Here is a 21,374-nt window from a genome sequence, read left to right as displayed (position 1 = left end):
ATGCACAGAATAGAAAGAAACATGCTGTTCATATCTACCATATACAGTAGCTGCTGTAAAGGAATCTTTCCCTGAAGACAATATAAGTCACCAAATAAAATTATACATAAAAGTTCACTCTATATTGCTGTGATTCGATTCGATTCGATTCGGTTCGACTCAGTTCGGTTCAGTTCTGTTCTATGTTTTTGGTTCTTTTTATGTTTTTCCTAGTTTTGTATGCCATCCAGAGACCACCGGAGTTGGGCAGCCAATAAATTTTAATAATAATTAAATATTCTGATTTAAGAATCTTGTAAAATCAAATCATAAATTCTATGCATACATAAATCCACATTTTGGACGGGTATTAGATTATAGCCTACAGATGGTTTCTAGTTCGAGTTGAAATCTGTGTCAGATTTACTTTCAAGTTACAAAGGTATTCTAGACATCAAAGCAAACTCCCACAACTTGGTTAGCCATTCATATGTTAAGAGGATCAAATAACTTTTCCAGTAAAAAGCATTCAATATCGGGTCAGGAATTACAATTTATAAATTTAATTCAGTATACTTTGAGGATATACATGCATTGGTAAAGTAAATGGGAGTTCAACTTTTAAGATTTGTTTAATTCCAATATGAATCATTTTGCCAAATTGCTGAACTATGGCATTGCCCTAAATATGAAAGAATGATCCAACCTGCTTCTTACATTTCTAAGCATGTAATGTCCATTTTAACAATCAAAACTGGATTAATATATCAATGATAAAACATATCAATTTTCTCTGGAGTTAGTTTAAGGTTTTTCTTCCACTGAAACACCCATTAATGCATCTGTATTATTGCATTCGAATTCTGCATCCATTTAATCATACAATATTTGACTTGTTCGGATTCTGAGTCATACTTCATCAACAGTCTATAAATAAGGCCCAAGAAATGTTCTGTGTTATGTGTTATAAGATTTTCAAATTCAGTCAGCATTCCTACTTGTTTTTGTGATTCTTTAATATTATACTGTTACATATTTGAAGATATAAAAACCAATAGAATAAACTATGAAGTAAGAGTTTCAAAGTATTATTATTTTGTTAATGATTAAATCTTGCAATCTGAACAAATCATTAGCTCTCCACTGAACTAATTTATTGGCACCTTCCTCTTCATAAAAATAAACATTTAATAACAATACAAGGGGAGAGAGATGTTTTGGACTTGAGATACTATTGGTTGTGGGTTGCATGGCTAACTACTCCATAACAACTAAAAAGAACCAGATTGCCTATTTCTAAGCTATACTAATGCAATTAATCTAAATAACTTGAAATACATTTTCTCAAATGGAAAAAATGTATTTTCTTTTCTCAGGCTAAAAAATCTCACTTCCACTTATGGATAGGGGGAAAAAAATCCATGCTATGGATTTCAAGTTTAGGATCATATCTCAACTTGCTGAACATAACCAAAATATTACTTTATAGAACAAAAATGATTATTAGCAAGAATAGGACAAATAAACTGGGATTAGAAAGAACTGAAATCAAGATGGTAGATCTGAAACAGTTTGCCACCTATGCATCTCTGTGTTTGTGTGTATACATATACAAATGAGAAACTGTTTCAGGTTAGATGTATCAACAGAACTATTTCCACAATATAGAAAATACAATTCTGTCTAGCTTTATAATTATTCCTGGCCTATCTGGCCTCATCTGGACTGAAAAAAGATAAAGGCCAGTGCTAAGCATAGCTGAAATACCTGAAGGGAACAATGTTACAGAAGAGTACTCACATTTTATTGAGGCTTCACCACAATACATTTCCATGGAGGGAAAAAAGTCTGGGGAAAAAAAAAAGAATAATCATCTCAGTACACTAGGAGAAAGAATCAGAAATTGTATCCTCTCCTCCCCCCAGCCTCTGAGGCTAGTTTAAACAAAAACAATTTTTTTATGTACTGTCACTGGGGGGGGGGGGATCATGAAAATGCATAACTATTTCCCTACATATTTCTCTTTATATATTTTCTGTGTACTTTTTACAACCATTTTTCAACTGGGAAAATTTTTACCTTTTAATATGCATTATATGCATAACATTATTCATATGGATTTTCTAAACTGAGAATAGCATGACATTATTCTCAGCATTACTACTTTGAAATTAATCAATACATGGGATAAATGTATTTAGTTATAAGTTCAAAATTGGGTTTAGGAAAAAAGTGTCAGGATTTTCTTTCTCATGGGAAAGGATTCATCCCGTTATCTTTACAACAATAACAAATAATATTTTGACTACAGAGATCATGTGAAAAACACCTGTTATTGTGTGTTGTGTATTGTGCTATTTACTGCCACCTATTGGCGTGTGTATGCTAGGTACCCAGTGGGGGTGGCATAGAGCTATAATACAAGGGGAGGAAAATGTTCAGCTTCTCGGAGTAGTTGTTAGTTGTTTTAGTGTTAGCCACTATGTAGGTTTTATGGGCTACCTAGTTGTAACAAAGTACCAAGTAGTGTACCTCTTCTCTAAGAGTTTGTAGCTAGAGATTTTGTTAAGCTTGTTTATTTAAGCTTTGTTTTCTTACAACAAAATGCTTTTTTAAAAAATTACTTCAGGGCACTTCATATCATATAGCATTGTTCAGGGATCCCATGCTTTCCCCCTTATTGGATTTTCTGTGCTTAAAAATGCACACATCTTGCCTACCTTGTCTAATCTTGAAAAGGGAGGATTGGACTAATTCATACTTGGATGGAAGACCACCAAGAATTGTGAGTGCTGTAAATTAGACTAAATTATTCTATATTGTTATGAATAAATCTATATGCACATGTCTATTAAGTCACCAAGGTCAAATTCCAGTTGAAGGAGACTTGGGGAAGATACGCTATGTTAATAACAGATTGCAATTTCCCTGAATAAAATGATGTTGCTGTTTTTGTTTGTTTGAATCTATACAAACACATAAATGCTACTAATGTCATTTCTAAATTCAGAGAATGAGATTGGCTAAAATGAATTAATGAGTAAATAAATTAGTATTTTACACGCTATCAAAAATATCAGTGTTTTGTATTTGCTCTCATCTGTACAATTGCTTGCTTCAGAAACTTATATTTTCTCTATTTATGCTTTGAGGGATTTCTAATCTCAATGAAGTGCCATTAGCAAATGTAACAAGTTGATGCTGAAGCCTTCAATTTATGGAAACAATATTGTAAATATACCATGAAACTTGCAACAGATTCATATAATACTTTTAATCTGAAAAGCAAATTATATGTCACAGTCATTGTCTGCCTTCATTCACTGTTGTTCCAGACAAAATAGATCAACTCACACATTCTTTCTCTCTTCTTTCCTCTCACATTTTAACCATCTGCTCAGATGACCATTCCCTTCCACCATTATACTATTTTAACACCTTAAAGAAGGCCTAGATGGAGGCTTTTGTATATATTAGAATGTTGAAGATTAGCCTGAAAGAGCCCATATCTTGGTTCATTCTCAATCCCTATGACATGTCATGATAACTGAAGCTAAAGTATACTGTAAGTAAATCAAAGGAAGTTAAACTTTACTTTTAATTCTAGCAAAATAATTAAAACTTACATATTTTAATAAATCACTTGAGTGGGTTGCACAGTATTAAGTTTCTTTGTTCTACACTTCAAAAAAAAGAAGAAAGAGAAAACCAGCACGAGAAAAAAATAATCAGAGAACAGAAACAGAGAAGGGAAAGTAACTGGAATTAAATACATTCATACTTTTTTTTCCCCATGGAGAGGAAAAGAAATAAAAAGCTACTGGGATCATAACCACTGAGAAAAATACATTTGCACATTTTACCTCTCAGTCCTACCATTATAGTCCTATCTTTAATTTTGAGTGTATAAGCGAAAGACTCTTTGCATATTGACATTATTACTGAACCATTAATTCCTCATTAACATTCTCTAACCAACCTTGTCTTATCACAAAAAAGCAAATTACAGCTGGACCTGGTAAGTGTTTGGATGTGAGACCATCAGGATCCCAAGGTGTAAACTACATTGGGAAGTAAAAACAAAACAAAGCGTGCTTGTAAAAGACAATGGCAATCTACTTTCACATTCTTGCAAAAGAATATATATATATATATATATATATATATATATATACACACACACTGTATGTATGTATGTATGTATGTATGTGTGTATATATATATATATATATATATATCCTCAGAAATCAAATCAGAAACTTACAACAGTATCTTACTGTACATAGAATAAGACCAATAATCCATAAATTACAAATTAATTGGAGAAATTAATTGTACAGTACAACTGTACTGATGTATAGTTTGCCTTATAGTACATGGTTTACTCCACTGCTTCTGCTCTCTGCACCCAAATATTTGAATTTCCAAGTTTTGCTTATGATACATTTGAGTCTACATTATGCCATAGTCCTGGGTGTTACATGCTCATAAAAAGGGTTTTCCATCTCACTAATGCATATTAAGGGTTTGCATCCAATTCAGCCAATCCCAAACTGAATTGGATGCATAAGGCTTCTCACTGCTGTTAACTTACCAAAACTACTGTGGCATTTTTGGACCAAGAATATATAACATCAGACATTTATGGGGAAAATGCTGTCTTTCCTGAATATACTTGCTCCATATTCATATAGTGCTATGGTACCAAATGACCAGAATTAAAAAAAAAAAAAAGAACTTGTGTTCATTCATGCTAGTTCCCTTAAATGTTTACATATCCCTCTGAAATTTTGCAAATTAGATGGCTACAATGTATGCCAGTTTTATACCAATGATCCTATGAATGTCTTCTATACGTATGTGCAAGTATATGCCATCCAGAGTCCAGCCATCTGAGGAGGTCTTACCAAGAACATCTGCTTGTTTGTGCCCTAATTTCATAAAGCAAAGAGGGCTGAGACCAAAGATAATTGTTACAGCTATGGCACTGATGAGTAGTCTCCCTCTGAAAGCTAGAAAAGTACTCTCAATGATGGCCTTCAGAAATTAGGGAAGGTTGAACTCTTCCAGATAGTTCATCATCATCATCATCATCATCATCATAATTATGGTTCTATTTCTTATTCTTATCTTTGTTTTGGATCTGTTAACAATTTTGTGTTGTGAACATAACTGAGGTTGTAGGCTTCCCCCCCCCCCCCTATTTTATTGCATTTTTTAAACCATAGATATTTTGTTGTATTAATTTTTTTGTAAGCCACTGGGAGGCAAAGTAATTTGATGGTGTAAATATTTAATAAACAGAATAGTAATAATATTAAGCTTGAGATAAATGCACCTACTTTGGAAACCACCAAGCTAGAGATATTGTTCATCCACTAAATAAATAAATAAACAAACAAACAAGCAAACAAATCCCCAGTCTATTCATCTGAATTTTGCAGACTTGACCCATTCAGAAGGGTTAAATTTACTTGGAAATGTCATTTACTCCTGCCAAGCAATAAACTAATTGGCAATTTCCTATTTTTGTTTAAAAGATGCCAAGCAAATAAGTAGACAAACAAAACCCTGTACCTTGTTCTCTAAATGTTGGTATACTTCATTCACACACTTCAACATTTCATAAAGTTCTATCATATAAGGAAAAAGAAAGTATATCTCTTCATTGATTTTTGAGCCATATTTGGGGTTAGGAAATCCAAATAACTCGAAGATGAAACAGGCTATTTTATGAACAATTGAATCTTGTGGTCTGTTATACATGAATGGTATATACCATTATACTTAGGGTAAGGATTCTGTACTGCAACAGAAAAACTGTGGTTGCAATAGAATAACAAATGGACACTTTTTACTTTCAATATCTCACCCTGGACTGAAGCAGCATAAACATCATTTAGAAGCCAGATAGAACAGTCAGTTTCAAACTTAACTGATTCACCACATTACTGATTTTTTCCTTACCTGCAGGTTTGAAGTGTGCTTACCTAGTACTGCTCAACTTCTGCATTTCTCTATGTTTTCTTGGCCAAATATCAGAAAAGTAAATTTATGTGTATTTATCAGAAATAGTTAAAAAAACAAAACAAAAACAAAGTTGTAGAACAATTCAAATGCTAAAAATCTAATCATGTGGCTCTCACTAGATACTATTGGCTATTTCTGGGCACAGCAGAGTTATGGTTGCCAATATGTAACAGCTACATTTTCAGCATGAATACTTTAACATAATTTATTTGGGAAGATTGTAAAACACCACAGATTCACCTTCACTTCTTTTGATGTCAACATATAGTAACCTTGGTGTTATTTAATGTTTGTGTAAGGATGCTTAATACAGCTAGTCTAAACCATTTCTTTCTTTAACAGGCAACACTGAGGTGTATGAAACACCTGTTCTCACTTTAATCCGCTTCCTGTTCTCTGCTCTTGTTAACCTCTGAGATGGCTTTTATTTCAAGGATGAACCTACTTAGAACTACACATAATCAAGGGCTACTCTCACCACACAAATATTAGAGTATCAACTGTATTTAGAATCATAATATGTACTTGTGAAGAACATATTATCATATTTAATTACTACAGTTCTGCAAATAAAATTGAAAAATCAATATTTTAATAAAGAGAAAGCTTGTATCTCCTTATCAAGAATGGCATCTTCACTATCGAACAGTGCAATCTTTTGCATAAAACGTGGGAAGTATCTTGCATGGAATATAATAAGATCAACTCTCTGAAATGTAGGGATAAGAATCAACTGAAATTGGTTTTACTCTCAAATATATTAGATTCTTCATCCCTTGGATTTAATGTTGCCACAGTTATAAAAACAAAATAGAATTTGAATCTGACTCTTTAAAATATAAACTCGAAATTTTATGTCAGTCAATCTAAAATCAATTATATTAAACTATATTACACATTTCAGAAAAAGTATCCAGTATAGTCGGAAGCAAAGGACAAACTCAAAAACAGGAATGAAGAGCATAGTAGTGTTTGGGACTGAATGGTAGATCCAAACCAGGGAACACACCAAGAGGCAAAATCAAAAAGAAAAGAAGACAGGATCAGAGGATAACCAAGTACCACAGACTACCTCAGAAAGAACTTGTTGCTGAAGCCAGACTTGAAATACAGGTAGTTACCAGTTTAAGAATGAGTTCCATTCTCAAGTCTGTTCCTTAAGTCAAATATGTACAGTATGTAAGCCGGAGCACTGTTGTATAATACTGTATAAGTAGTGTTGTGTAACGAACTCGAACCATTATGTACTTACTGTAACTCAAATCACTGTGTACTTAACTTGTTTTGCTACAATTGGCTCTGTTCTTAACTATGGGTCATCCATAAACTGGGCATTTGTAACCTGGGGACTACCTGTATTTGTTTCTATCCAATTATCTATTCAGACAGCTAGAGTAAATCCAAAAGGTTTTTACCTGAGAACATGCCTCCCATAGCACCTTATCTAAAAGGATGAACACAGATCCAGCAGCTCCCAGCATCATATACATCTAGACTGCTAAACATTCCTAGAGATCCCACATGGTGTTCTAAACTTCAATTTTATGTTTTGCTCCCATTCATTAACTTAGGTTTTGTACTAATGATAGCTACTTAATAAGCTTATGTATCCAATCTGCAGCACATATTGGTTTGTCATCAAATGTAAACTCGAACCCTGTGACAGAAAGAAGTTTTCAGTAAGATTCCATATGGCAGTCAAAGATTCTTCCTTCACATAAGCCTATCCACTAAAAAACCAAAGAGTATTTTAATATTTCCGTTGCCACAACTAATGAGAACCAGTGTAGTGGGAGACCCAATTTCAAGTACCCACTCACTGGTGGAATTTACTTTGTGACTCTCGGCCATTCACAATGTCTTATCCAAAGTACTTCATAGAATTGTTGCTTAAAATTAAAATGGAGGCTCTAAGTTTTAAACTCAGAGGCAAGATACACAAGCAATAAAAAGCAAACAAAAACCAGAAACCTGAAATATAACATAATACAGATATTAACCTCCTATTGTATATGTGGTAGTTTTTCCCAAGAAAAATTCTATCCTTCCATTCATTTTCTAGATATACTGTCTTACCGTGTAATTGATTTGCAAAACAAACCCTAATCTAAGTTGCAATGGTGCTTGACAGCAAAAAGGAGGAGGAAGAGAGAAATAAGTTCAGATGCATCAATCTCAAACCATACATTTGAGCATCTTCTGTCCCCACCTCCTTCATGTAGAGATTCTGGCTTGTTATAAGCAAAGATACTTGTTACATTCCCAAATGGAAATTATCTACTGATGATATTAACACTTCTACTATTGAATATTTAAAGTATCCACTGTACAGTTAATTTGTTTTATAATCTCAGAAATCTTGTGACATCAAAAATTGGAAGCACAGTAGTTAGCTGGATAATTGTATGTAAGGACCTCTCCATGAATTCTGTGTTTGTGGGTTTTTATGTCCCTCAATAAGATTGAGTGAAGTCTGAGATGATGAAAGTCTCTGGCTCTTATAAAAGCATTAAAAGTGTGCACGTGGAAAATGTGCAAGCAGTGTCTCCATAACATGACCTCAGGGATGATCTAGAACTAATTGCCTAAGATTGAGAAATAGTTTAATCTCTATTACCCATTTATCTCCCATTTAATGCCTGTGAGATGATGATGAAGGGGATGATGATGATTCATATCTCACTAAGAATTGAACTAAAGACCTCTTGGTCATTTCCAAAACGTTATTAGTATGATGAGTAATAGAACAGGGTGAGTCTTGATTAGACATACTGTATTTCACTTTCTTATCTAATGGGGGAAAATATTCGTTTACAATCATTATAAGAAAAATTTGCCATCATTCAATCTGGGAGTCTAAAGATAATTTCATACATTATACTAAGATAACTAAGGCCATGCAACCATTATAACAAATTTAGTCCAATTGTGTCAGTAACTTGATGACTATGTACCTGCGTAGAGTTGGAAATGAAAAAAAGGACAAGCTGCAGCTGATATTTCCACATAAATTCTGCATTATTCAAAGGTATTATCAAATCTTGTAAGATAGCAAGTGTTGAAGTGTAGATTTTGAACTATTTTGATATCTTAGTCAAAGAAATTAGTGAAGAAATTCTCTAACTAGCCAGTACAGGTACAATAGTAGTAAGTTTCTCTCTCTCTCTCTCTCCCTCCCCCTCTCCCTCTCCCTCCCCCTCTGAGAGAGAAAGAGAGAGAGCAAGAGAAACTTTTATAGTAAGAGCTTCTTTTCCTTCAACATCAAGGTTGACTATTTGTAATTTTAATAGGTACCACTCCTAAATTATCAAGTAAGCACTCATGTAGCTATCCAAAAGGACTGAATGAGCTCTGAGTTTGGGCCTTCAATTTGATTAATTTAGTTCAGCTATTATGATCTTGACCAGCTATGCTCCTGTCAAACTTGGACACAAAGAATTAAATATTTGGAGTTAAAGACATGAATAACCTGATACTGACTGATACACAGGTTCCTTAAGAAAAGGGGTCATTTGGTGTCACTCAGGGGTCACTCAGTCAGAAATGTTTCTGAGTGATCACAAGAGGTATACCAATATCAGTTATAGCAATAGGAGTTGCTGCCACCTCCAATAATAAAGGGAGCTCATAATAATCACTTGAAGGTAAGCTAGGCAAACAAGTCTTTTTCACAGTGGAAGAAAATACGTAACAAATTGCAAAGCATATTTTAACGTAGCACTCATTTCACTCTAGCTATCTTGATATTTCAGAAATGGGCCCTAGGCTTAAGGATAGGATTCTATAAAGCACTAGACAACCCCTGACCCATTGGGTCATTGTTTCAGATATATTTCCTTACCTAAACAGAGAAACAGAATGGCTAGGGGCAAAAAAGCAGTGGTAGCGGAGTGACTTGTGACTTGCTGCAGGCTTCTCCATTGACTTTGCTTGTGGGAAGCTGGAAGGGAGTGTGAGAAATTCTTTCTTTCTTTCTTTCTTTCTTTCTTTCTTTCTTTCTTTCTTTCTTTCTTTCTTTCTTTCCTTCCTTCCTTCCTTCCTTCCTTCCTTCCTTCCCTCCCTCCCTCCCTCCCTCCCTTCCTTCCTTTCCACATAATATAGGCTTGCACCATTTGCCCTCCCCTGATGACCCTCAGGAGAGCCCCGGTGAAGCCTCCTTTTCCTCCTCAGCTGACCTGCCACTTTGCTGGGGAGAGGTGGAACAAAGGGAGCCATGAAACATGAGGAAAACTGTACTCTCACTCCCCATTCCAGTGGGTTCCCAAGGGCCCCCTCCCTCAAGGGAGGAACAGGGCTCACCCATCAACCATCAATGACCCCCCAGTGCCCTCCAGCCAGGCCTACCTCAGCAGCAGGCATCCGAGTCACTCCTTCATCCTTTCCTCACCACCAACTGCAGTTAAGAAATTTCAAATTTGTGTCTCATTCCCAAATCAGCCAATCACTGCTCGCCTGTCAGGTTTTGCCACAAGCTGATTGGGAGCAGGAACAGAGGGAGGCAGGAAAGATATTGGGGAGATACCCATGATAATCACGTGATCTGGAGTGATTGTAGAGGCACAGCAGCAGAGTAGTGCTGAAGTGGTCACAAATTTCCCAAATTTCCATACCATGGGAGTAATGGGACCTGGATTTTGGACGCATTCTGTAAGTTAGCCCGTTTGAGGTACCTTGATTGAAAAATTGTTGCCTTATGACACACCGTTTCACCCAGTTGAAGGTTACAGACATAAGAGTTTTAGTAGTATATAGAAGTCTGTGACTTTTTATAATGTGGCACAAATATTAATGTAGCTACAAATCTAGTTGTTGTTGTTGTTTTACCAAAAAAAAAAAAAAACCTAAAGAATTTTACACAATCCCATAGTCAGGTATTAAAATAAATAATTTAATTGTGTGGTCTCGCCTTTTCCATTCACTATTGTTTCATTCTAAAGATACATATTCAACAAAGTTAGCCATATGCACACATTTTCTCTAAAAACTTTAAAAAGGTTTTATAATTCAATTTGCATATAATGTCTTATAATACTGAAAAAGGGGCATCCACTGGCTTTCAAAAGTACTATAAAATTATATGGCTTCACCACTAGTGTTGTTTTGATAAAAAAAGAGACAGTGATGACATAATAATAGAACCTGACTATTCAATTCCAAACTACAAATTTATTAAGACATACTACAGTTCCTAAACAATCATTGATGCTATAATTGTTAATGCATAAATGTAGATTCTCAGTGTAGAAATACTGATAAAAGGTTTTCAAGCTTCCAACACAAATCCCATGCATATATTTATAAGAAGAAATACACTATAATTAAATATTAGGAATGATAGGATAGAGAAATATTTGAACAGCTAAATCAGTGTTTTACAGGCATTTTGGGATTTCTTTCTACTCTTCACAATAACTTGCTGCTTCATCATCATGTAACTTTAAAGCATCATTCTCTAAATCTTGATCAAATAGAATAAGTTACAGAAGACCCAAGAGGTATGTGCAAGATCAAAAGTTCTGGTGAGCTCTATTTTCTGAATGCATCCTCTGTGCATTCCTCTCCTGCATTCAGTGGCAGGTCTGTGATACTATGTGCTTGCTGTGACAAATGGCTTTGCCATAATCATAAAGGGTGGAGACAAATTAAGAAGAAACATGAGTAAACATGAGATTGCCTTACCTTGAAGGAAATGGTCAAGAAGAGGCTAAGGTATGTTTTCGAGAAGGAACAGAAAAAAGACAGACAGGCAGACCTTTAAGCTACCTTCTGCAAGCTAAAGCAGAGTTTCCCGACCCTCTCTTGGAAATGTGTAAATAAATTATTTTACTCCTTGAGAAAGAGGCAAGAAAAACAAACATGGGCTTCCTATACTGCTCCCCAAAGTCCAGTACACTCATATGGTCAATCAAAAATGCCTAAAGTTGACCCCATGGACCAGAATTTCAGAATGACAGAGATGGAATGTATATGCACGATGTACTGATTTAGCTGACACTACGTCTACTGACATCAGATTTAGCACATCATCAAAGCACACAGCATCATCTTCGTCACCATCATGTCAACAACCAAAATCTGCAATGCAATAACTATTCTGAATATTTACTATTCAGTGAAGCAGCATAAGAAATTAATATGAAAAATATAGCCAAAGGATTAATAAAGTAAAATTAAATGACTAACAAAACAAGCAGCTGGAATTAATCAGATATATCTGTTCACACCCAAGATTTTTTTAGCAAACAGAATTAAGCCAAATTTAGCAACTTGCTTAAAAAAAAGTTGACTGATTTTAAAATAAAAAAGTACCCGACAAACCCAAGTGGTAGTTAATAGGACAGTTTTTAAATCAAAGTGCCAAGGATGACACAAGGGGCAGTATAAGTAAGCAATCTTTTACCATGCTAACAATTTTTTCAATCGTAGTAACTTTTGTATATTATTTTCACAGTATAAACATATATCACAAGATGATAACTTTTCACTAATGGATGCAGATCAAAGAAAAGTTTTCAAAAATAAAGGTGAAATTGTAGTTCATAGGTTAGTATAACTGTAACAAATTAAGGGTTATTTTATAATGAAGTGTTTCCACATTTTTCATGATAAAAACAATTATCACAAATGTATGTATATGAATACACACCCATACACACACCCATACACACACACACACACACACACACTACATACATTACAATAAAGGATCAACAGGATTTTAGGGACACTCATGCTGCCCTGGAAATATTGGTAAACTTAGTGACAGCTAAGCAAAAGAGGTATCAAGATAAATACTGGCATGCTACATTCAGTAGCATGGGAAGTTAATGCTAAATTTAGATTGCAATTGTATGATTATACCATCATCAAAATATTTTTGACACTACGGGGAGTCATGCTGTTTAATATGTGACATTGCTTTGAAAAGGAATGCAGTTTTAAAAGTATGATAGGATACTTTTTTCTAATAAAATGCCTTATAATTAATGGTGTGGTTTAACATCAAAACTATTGTTCTAGAATTATGGGTGATAGATTTAATTAATGTAATGTAATTATGAGTGAAGAAACATGGTGACTTTAAAAATGTGTTGGTGGCCATATTTAAACTAATATTCTAAATCAGAAATACATACATACATACATACATACATACATACATACATACATATCAAAGGGGTGGCCAGTGGGTTGGAAGTACAGTAAAATGGAATAATTCAGAACCAATTTATTACTGAGAGTGGACAGAGAAAAATCAACTCTGTTCTGAAACTAAGCCTCTGCAAAGGCTCCTAGTAAATATAGCTGAAACTGTGGTGATTCCATCTGTCATGCTAACCCACTGATTTTTAAAGTGTTTGGCATATGTTGTTCATCTTCTCATAGAAGTCTACTCTGTCCTCAAATTTCATCCCATTATGATTTTAAAAAAATTACAGCCACTTGTGTTTTTCTATGTTTGAATATAGCAAAGAGGAACTCTGAATTATTGGTCTTCCTCCAGAATAACTGCTCATGATCTGATGATCTTTAGATCATGCTTATCATGTTATTTCAATGCATAAATTCTTGTTTGAGCCACTGAAGCATATTAGATGATTTTTCCATACCCTTAAACCTTAATCCATATTATTTCAGAGGAATAGAAATACATATAATTTTTTAGCTAATAATATTTAGATCTAGACATGCATTTTTTGGGGGGATAGAAATTAATCTATGAAAACTTATATTGGAAGCAATCTGCAAGTCTCATGAACAAGAAATGTCCAAACTATAGATTTGAAGGCCAATATGGTTTTTTTTGGGGGGGGGGTGTTCTTTTATTATCCTATGGTGTTTTGTGTGTTTTTTCTTGAAAAATTGGAGGAAAATTGTGAAATATTTGTAATATTTTCAGCTTAAAATTATTAAAATGTCAAGAAAAGTGGAAATGCATTAAAGAAATGAACTGATATGTGAAGAGATGAAGAATAAACCTTCATTTTCACATCTTCAACATAAAATGAATTGTTTATTTACACCATCTTCTTTCTCCTTCCCCAACATGATTATATGAATAAAACCTCTAATTCAGAAACTGAGTCAATTGATCTGATACAATGAATATAATCTACAACAATTTATAAGATAATAATAAGGTATAAAGCAATTTGCATATATAGTAACAACATTTTGAACAATGCTAAATGCCAAAAAAGTACAGGAATAAACTATTCCAGCCTTGGCAGTAGCTTTTTTCTCAGCTACTGGTAGCCCCTGGATAAGAACGCCTGAGTTACAGATTACCCATAGTTAAGAACAGAGACTATTGTAGCAAAATTTGAGTTAAATATACAATGATTCAAGTTAAACACATAATGGTTCAAGTTCATTACACAATACTACTTAAACAGTATTATACAATAATACTGTTCCAGCATACATAAAAATTTGTCTTAAGACCTTGGGAACAGAACTCGTTCTTAAACTGGGGACTACCTGTATTATAGTCAATGAAATCCTGATCTTGAATACTATTGGAACATGAAACTGTAGCATGAATACAACATAATAATAATTTCTTTTGTACTCAGTTAAAACTTGAAATACCTGCTGTGTATATGCACAGCACAAAATCTATCCCAATTTCAGAGACAGACAGCTTAGATTTTATCCTATGTTCAGTTACTTAAGCTTTCTTCTGTGTTCTCTCACCATTCTTTTACATCATGCCAAATGATTATATGAAGAGTAATACTCAATATGTTCACAGCAGGTTGTGATAGGCATCTTAAAATTGTCTTTGTTTTTCTCTAAGATTTAGATAGGAGCTAATTTAAATATGAATTGATCTATTAATTGCTAATGTTTATAAAGTTACCATATGGAAGTGTATTAAAAGACAACCAATTGTTGTGTCCATTTTCCAAGGATTTCCCCTTGAAAGTAAATGCTGGGAAGGTGCTCTGCAAAGGTTGCCTCAGTTGGCTTACAATTGTTTTATACACTTTCCCCTTCCTTCATTCTTTTCTGAATCTCCCTGGAATAAGTAATTACTGTGGGAACACTTCTTTACAACTCTTCTCAAACAGTGAAATTGGCAGAGACTGGTTTTATAAAGTTCACAAACTGAATAGTGCCTTATTGCCATAAACAAAGGGACTTTAACTACAAGCATTAAAATACATTAAGAATATGAGATAAGCAAATCTGTGAATAAAGATAAGTCCGTAATTGACAAGAAAATGAAGGATTAAGCTAATGCAGTACTATAAGCAATATGCTGAGGATTCAAACTCTGGCCTATGTTACTATTTTGGACAAGGCGATTACAAAGGCTTTTCAAAGGACAGAAAGTAGCACTCCTCAGAGACAGCCTCAGCTAAATGCACAAGAACTGGCACAATGGCTCCAAAGCCTTCTGCATGTGCATAGATGTAAATAATTGAGATAACTGAAGTCTTTACAAATTAATTAAAAATAAAGTAGTAAATGAGAAACACAACTCCCACCATGGAACTGCTATTCTAATATAATATTTTCTTACTCACAGGGCAAAAAAGAATCAAAAACAATTTAACATTTAAGTTCCCTCATTTTTTTTTAACGATTCAAAATGGTTCAGAGCTCAAGTTAATCATCTGTTATCTTAAGCACCTACCTATAATGTAGGAATAAGAACACTGTGCTCCTTAAGAAGACTGTTAAAAGACTGATCATGAAGCTTTGCAAACAACGTTCCGCAACAATGGAAAACATATCTATAAATAAGGACCCTGTAACTTTTTTTAAAAAAATTCCAAAGGTCACATTTAGCCTTTGAATGATATGCCAATGGCTGCACTATGAAATGCAAGTAAATTGGATTTAATTTGATTTATATTTAAATCTAATTAAAATTGACTTACACTAATTTAGTTAATTAACATGACATCTCCCATTTATGGAATAGTGTATCCTGTTTGTCCCATTAAAATTAGAACTTGATGGTAACTTTTAAAGGGATCCTAGAGATTTATACCAAGGTTTGGAGGGGGATTAGGCTATGCACTACTGGTATAAATAGTTGCTTTGCAAGTTGGGCGGACTTATATAAAATGGGATAAATAAAAAATAGATGAGAATTATGATGGATCTGGTGAGAATTGATAACTAGATAGTTATAATATGATATAAATAATGTATATAAATAAACCAATAAAATCATATGTAAGGAATATGTCTGTCCATTAGTGAGAATTGTAGGAAAAGACTGCCTAGGGTAGTACAAGATACTAGCATTAACTCGGGGGGGGGGGGAGATAGGTGTCTGGTGGAGGCAGAATAGGTTGTACTGCCCTTATTAAATGTATGAGGTGGCTAAATCATCTCTACCCTGCTCTCTTTTAAGAAATGTCCCATACTTGCCCAGAACATTATGATGCTTTCTAAAAGAGTTAGATGTCAGCCTTTTGATTCCAACTTCTGTTCCTGCAGGACTTTCTAGAGCAATGTTTCTCAACCTCAGCAACTTTCAGATGTGTGGACTTCAACTCCCAGGATTCCCCACACCACGCTGGCTGGGGAATCCTGGGAGTTGAAGTCACACATCGTAAAGTTGTTTAGGTTGAGAAACACTGATTTAGAGCAATGCTGCAGGAAAGAGAACCTGTACGCAGCTGCATTTAGCTGCAGCTTTTCTTAGAACTTAACATCATGTATTCCCCAGCCCAAACACTGTCTAAATTTAAAAGAAAAAATCCTAAGCAGAGTCTGCTCTAGTTAGGACTTGGACCACCAGGAAATCTCAGAGTTGTAAATTAGGAAGGGTTTAGTTTTGTTTTGTTTAAAAAAAAATCCTAGAGAAAGGCAATGGCAAATCATTTCTGCAGCCAATATGACAACTCCTATCAATACAACTTGAGCACAACTCAAGAGAAAACTCCCTTTTCCTTGATCTCTTATAAGGAAGGGGGGAAAAAAAAAAGCAGAAATCTGCATCTTAAGCTGGTATCTGGTCTTTTTAATGCTTTATTAAAAGCATTAAATAGAATAGATAGAAACTGCCTGATATGGATAGAAACTGCCTGATATGATATAATCTAATGAAATTCTTTGGAACAATCCAGAATCTTGTCCTTGCCATTCACATAAGACCATTCATATCTGTTCATAGATATGCTTCTTTTCTACGATATGACCCAAGACATGTCATCATTGACTTGTTTCTACCTTTTAGGCATCCTAACTTATTATCAAACAACATTTATTTGCATATACTTCATCAAAATATTCAAGGAATGACTGAAGGATCAAACAATCATTGTTTGTTTTAGTTTCCAGTAACCCAAATCATGAAATTTTTACTTCTTCTGGGGTATAGTGGGAAATGTCTGACTTGATAGGAAGAAAAAAAGGAAAATATTTTAAATAAAAGCAAGAATTATTTAAAATTTAAATAAAAGCTGGAAGAAGAAAGAAAGAAAGAAAGAAAGAAAGAAAGAAAGAAAGAAAGAAAGAAAGAAAGAAAGAAAGAAAGAAGGGATGAAGAAAGTTCCACTAAGTTGTAAAGAGAGATCTATCAATCAACTCCAGCTGACTGAATTGTAACATTTTATTTATTCTGACTGATCTGTTCATTAAGGGCATGACAATTATGCTTCACATCACCAGTACTGTCTAACCATTGAGTTTTCCACCTATACAAACATCAATGAGAAAGCAGGGATTCTTGTTTGCTTAACCTTAAGAACATGAAAAAGATAACCACCAAGTGGCTATCTACCCATAGGATAGGAAATTCCTGAACTAGAATCAGTTTTGTTGAGCATCTGACCTAGGAAAAAAGCTAGGTTTGCCAAAGACCCAAAAGAAGGGTTGGAGCAGGTGTGTGTGTGGGGGGGGGGGGGGGATTAGAGAAGGACGGCTTATTCCACCACAATAATAGTTTAACACTGGAGTTTTAAGTCAAACCACAACACTTCCTCAAATTAAGGAAGACCCTTTCAATAACATACTGTAGCACAAACATTCTGTTTATGAAAAAGGGAATGAAAAGGAGACTAGAGAATTTGTAATACTACTTTAGATTTTCAATACAAGTAGGAATTAATCCAAGATACTGATAAGTCGACAAAAGGGTTAACAACTAAACAATATGCTGTTTTATTGGGATATAAATTCTAGCCATTAGATTAAAATCAATTTGGGCAAATGACCTATAGACAATCACTACAGAAGGGAACCAGAATCAACTAATAATGAAAATTATGGTAAAGAACTGTCAGCTTGTTATATTTTGATTTAGAAAGATAGTGCTAATTTGTAAAAAGTTCTAGAAGTAATAGATAATAGTTAGAGGACAGATAGAAATATGACTGATAAAATTGTAATATAGGAATAGTTTTGTATGCTGTCAAATCATTTCATGTTACTTTGTTTTTAGACAATTAATAATAAAAACAAGAATAGGAATTAAACATAGTCATCAGAAATCTGGAAAAGTTTTATTTTCCTTCTCTTCTCTCTGTCTCTCTTTCTCTTTCTCTCTTTTGGGGGGAACCAAACTTGCTTGATCAGACTACTGTCTCTAATCTAGGAACAGAGGTCCAGATCCTGCAATGGTTAGCTAATTAAAATAAGGCTATCAAAAAGACTGTCAGAATCACTATATGTGCTCCATTACACAAACTCAAACAGATCCCCTTCAAGTCTGAGAAACAGGTTCTTTCAATATTCTTTCCATTACAGTCGCAATTCATAATGCCACTTCAGGGAGAATGGCAAGCATTTCCTTTTCCAAATATTTAAAGCTCTAATAAGTTTTGTGTGTGTGTTTTTTTTTTAAGTCGGTGCTAAGGAGAATCAAGTCAACTATGAAAGAAGAGGATTTAATTAAAATGTCTTTTGCAAGAAACTAAAGACTGCTGAAAAGAACTGGCAGCAGTTGAAGAAGAAATGGGAGGGGCAAAGCTAAGCTGTAAACTGAAACACAAGGAACAATTACAGAAGTCCAACCTGCTTTGAATGTAAGTGGAAGTGTACCTGTCTAGCTCTGATTGCCAGTCCATCAAGATTTCGAATAGCCACTCTGAGCAATAAAAGCTTTCAAACACTCAGTTATGGTCTAAATGGATTCCACAGGCATGAGGTTCTTTTAATAATGAAAAGACAACTCTGCCTGGAGGCATTAAAAAAAAAACTGTTCATAGAAATAGTAAGTAGCCAATGAATACAACTTGTGGGATGTGTGAATATTTTGTCTATCATGCATTTAGATATATTTGTTTAAACATCAGTGTATAGTTTCAAAAGAAAGAATGCCTAAATTATATATCAGAACTTGATATATAAATGGGTAACCTTGTTTAGACCTTGCGAAAACCATTGAATTAAAATTTATAGGAAAATGGGGAGAGACTTTACAACTGGAACTCACTTCTAGAATGTTCTATTCTTTAACTGAATTTATGTCATGGTAAAAATAAATTTAAAAAAATGATTTTATTTGACCATGAATTACTTTATTGAAAGAAACTACTCTATTGGGTACAATGGGGCAAGGTCATAGAGTGATACTTAAAAATTTGTGAATCCTTTTGAATTTTCAATAGTTCTGCATAAATATGACCTAAAGTATTTTTCCTCAATAAACAAGTATAATGTTTTCGACACATTTGTGTAATTTGGGTTCTCTTTATCTAGCTTTAGGACTTGTGTGAAGAAGAGTTCATGTTTTATGTCATATTTACGCAGAAATGTTGAAAATTCAAAAGGGTTCACAAACTTTTAAACACCACTGGACATGTAGTCACCAGCATGTTAAATTGTAGCCAAAACAAAAATAAAATCAATCTAAATGTCTTGCTGTACAGGGAGAAGAAAAATTCAAGTGAGTATTTAGTGCAGTACACTTTTTTTTTTTTTTTGGTTCTGGCTCTGATTTATAGTAAGCATGCTATTTTCTGAACTTTGATTAATGATTATTCCATATAGTTCTTGGCAGCATAAGTTTATTAACAAGTTCATATGGAGCTTCATGGTTGAAGGATTATTTAAAAAACAGAACAGAACTGAAGCTGTGTTTGTTCAAGTAGAAATGAAGAACAGAACTAATTCAAAGATCCGGAATATATTTCTGCAAAGCTAGTTATTTCACTATTCTTGAATTTTATACTAAAAGTATGAAAAACTACCTCATTCTACCTGAAGTAGCATTCCTTTCTATCTATCCTGGATTAGTAATAGTATTGGTACATATTGTCAGGTTCAGCCTGCACCGCACGCCCAGGAACCTGCCCAGCCGCGCTTTAGTCAATTTCACCGCTCGAGCGCTAGCGCAGAAAGAGGAAATGCGAAACCGCAAGCTAATGAGTGGGCCACCTGGCGCCACTTCACTAATCTGGAGCGGATGCCTTGTGTTAACGCCAGAGGGCCGCGGGCGCTATAGACAAAGGAGAGAGCCGCGGAATTGAGGAAGAGATCAGCGCGCGAGGGGATGCTCCCGGCTGTGCGCGCGACAGAAGCCCCAACAAAGGCAACAACCACGCCATGGGCAACAACAATCAAAGAAACAGGAGAACTGGGCTGAACCTGCCATTCCAGTAGAAGGGGGGGATTACAGGGGGCAATCTGCAATCTAATTTGTAATATGTAACCTAGCAACGGGGCCCGCGGGGGGATTGAGACAACTATAAAGGAGTAATGTAAATGTACCAAGCCAGTCCTGGCTTTGCTTGTGACTGCTACGTTACGCATGAGTAAACCTCTTTTGTGAACCACACGTGTCACGGGAGTTTCTGTCGAACGGGGCAAACCTTACACATATATCACATTTAATTCCATTCACCAGAAGCTTGAGTATCAAAGGTACCTGGAGAAATAAATGCCAAAATAGATTGATGGATGGATGCCCTACCAGGACCTTAGCTAAATTTCCATTACCTGTTAAAAAGTGGGAGAGAGATAATACCTTTTCTTCCTCCAGTATACTGTTTGGACTGAAGTGAAATAAGCTATCAAATTACATACACACACACACACATAGACACAACCATTTTTTTAATTGAATTTTTGTACTCATAACATTAACAAGCCAACTAGCAATGAAAGTTAAAAATACACTATGAAAAAAGTTTGTGTTTGTCATAAATAAGTCCTATTTTAATAGCATTTCTTAAATTGCTTGATTATCACTTTTCTGTAGAATTTGTATGCTGCCATAATAAAACCCATCTACTAAAACAGTGATAAATCCAGCCCGATCAAATATCAACCTGTTAGGTAATATCAAGCTATATGCCATGTTGTAATAAATTTCTCAATTAGATAACCAAAGAAATATTTTAGTTTTAGAACAAAGTGGCTTCAGATGAGGCTTTTCAACTGCCAACCAATTACATTGT

The 21,374-nt window shown here is 34.6% G+C and overlaps 1 long non-coding RNA gene across 1 annotated transcript in view; it reads left to right on the top strand.

The window, feature by feature from the left end:
* The window catches only part of LOC148215120 (uncharacterized), a 144,236-nt gene extending 123,497 nt beyond the window's left edge, over window positions 1–20,739 (top strand). Inside the window, exons 2-3 of the long non-coding RNA XR_015796782.1 lie at window positions 18,819–18,998; window positions 20,237–20,739. This is a non-coding gene — a long non-coding RNA (uncharacterized LOC148215120). The remainder of the gene's footprint in view (window positions 1–18,818; window positions 18,999–20,236) is intronic.
* The last annotated feature ends 635 nt before the right edge of the window (window positions 20,740–21,374 follow it).

Source organism: Python bivittatus, unplaced genomic scaffold (assembly GCF_059951505.1).
Source record: "Python bivittatus isolate LINGU-HERP-01145 unplaced genomic scaffold, Pbiv_v1 ctg000350_np1212, whole genome shotgun sequence".
NCBI lineage: Eukaryota > Metazoa > Chordata > Lepidosauria > Squamata > Pythonidae > Python > Python bivittatus.
Note: the sequence above shows the minus strand (reverse complement) of the source record. Positions and strands in the feature narration are given on the sequence as shown.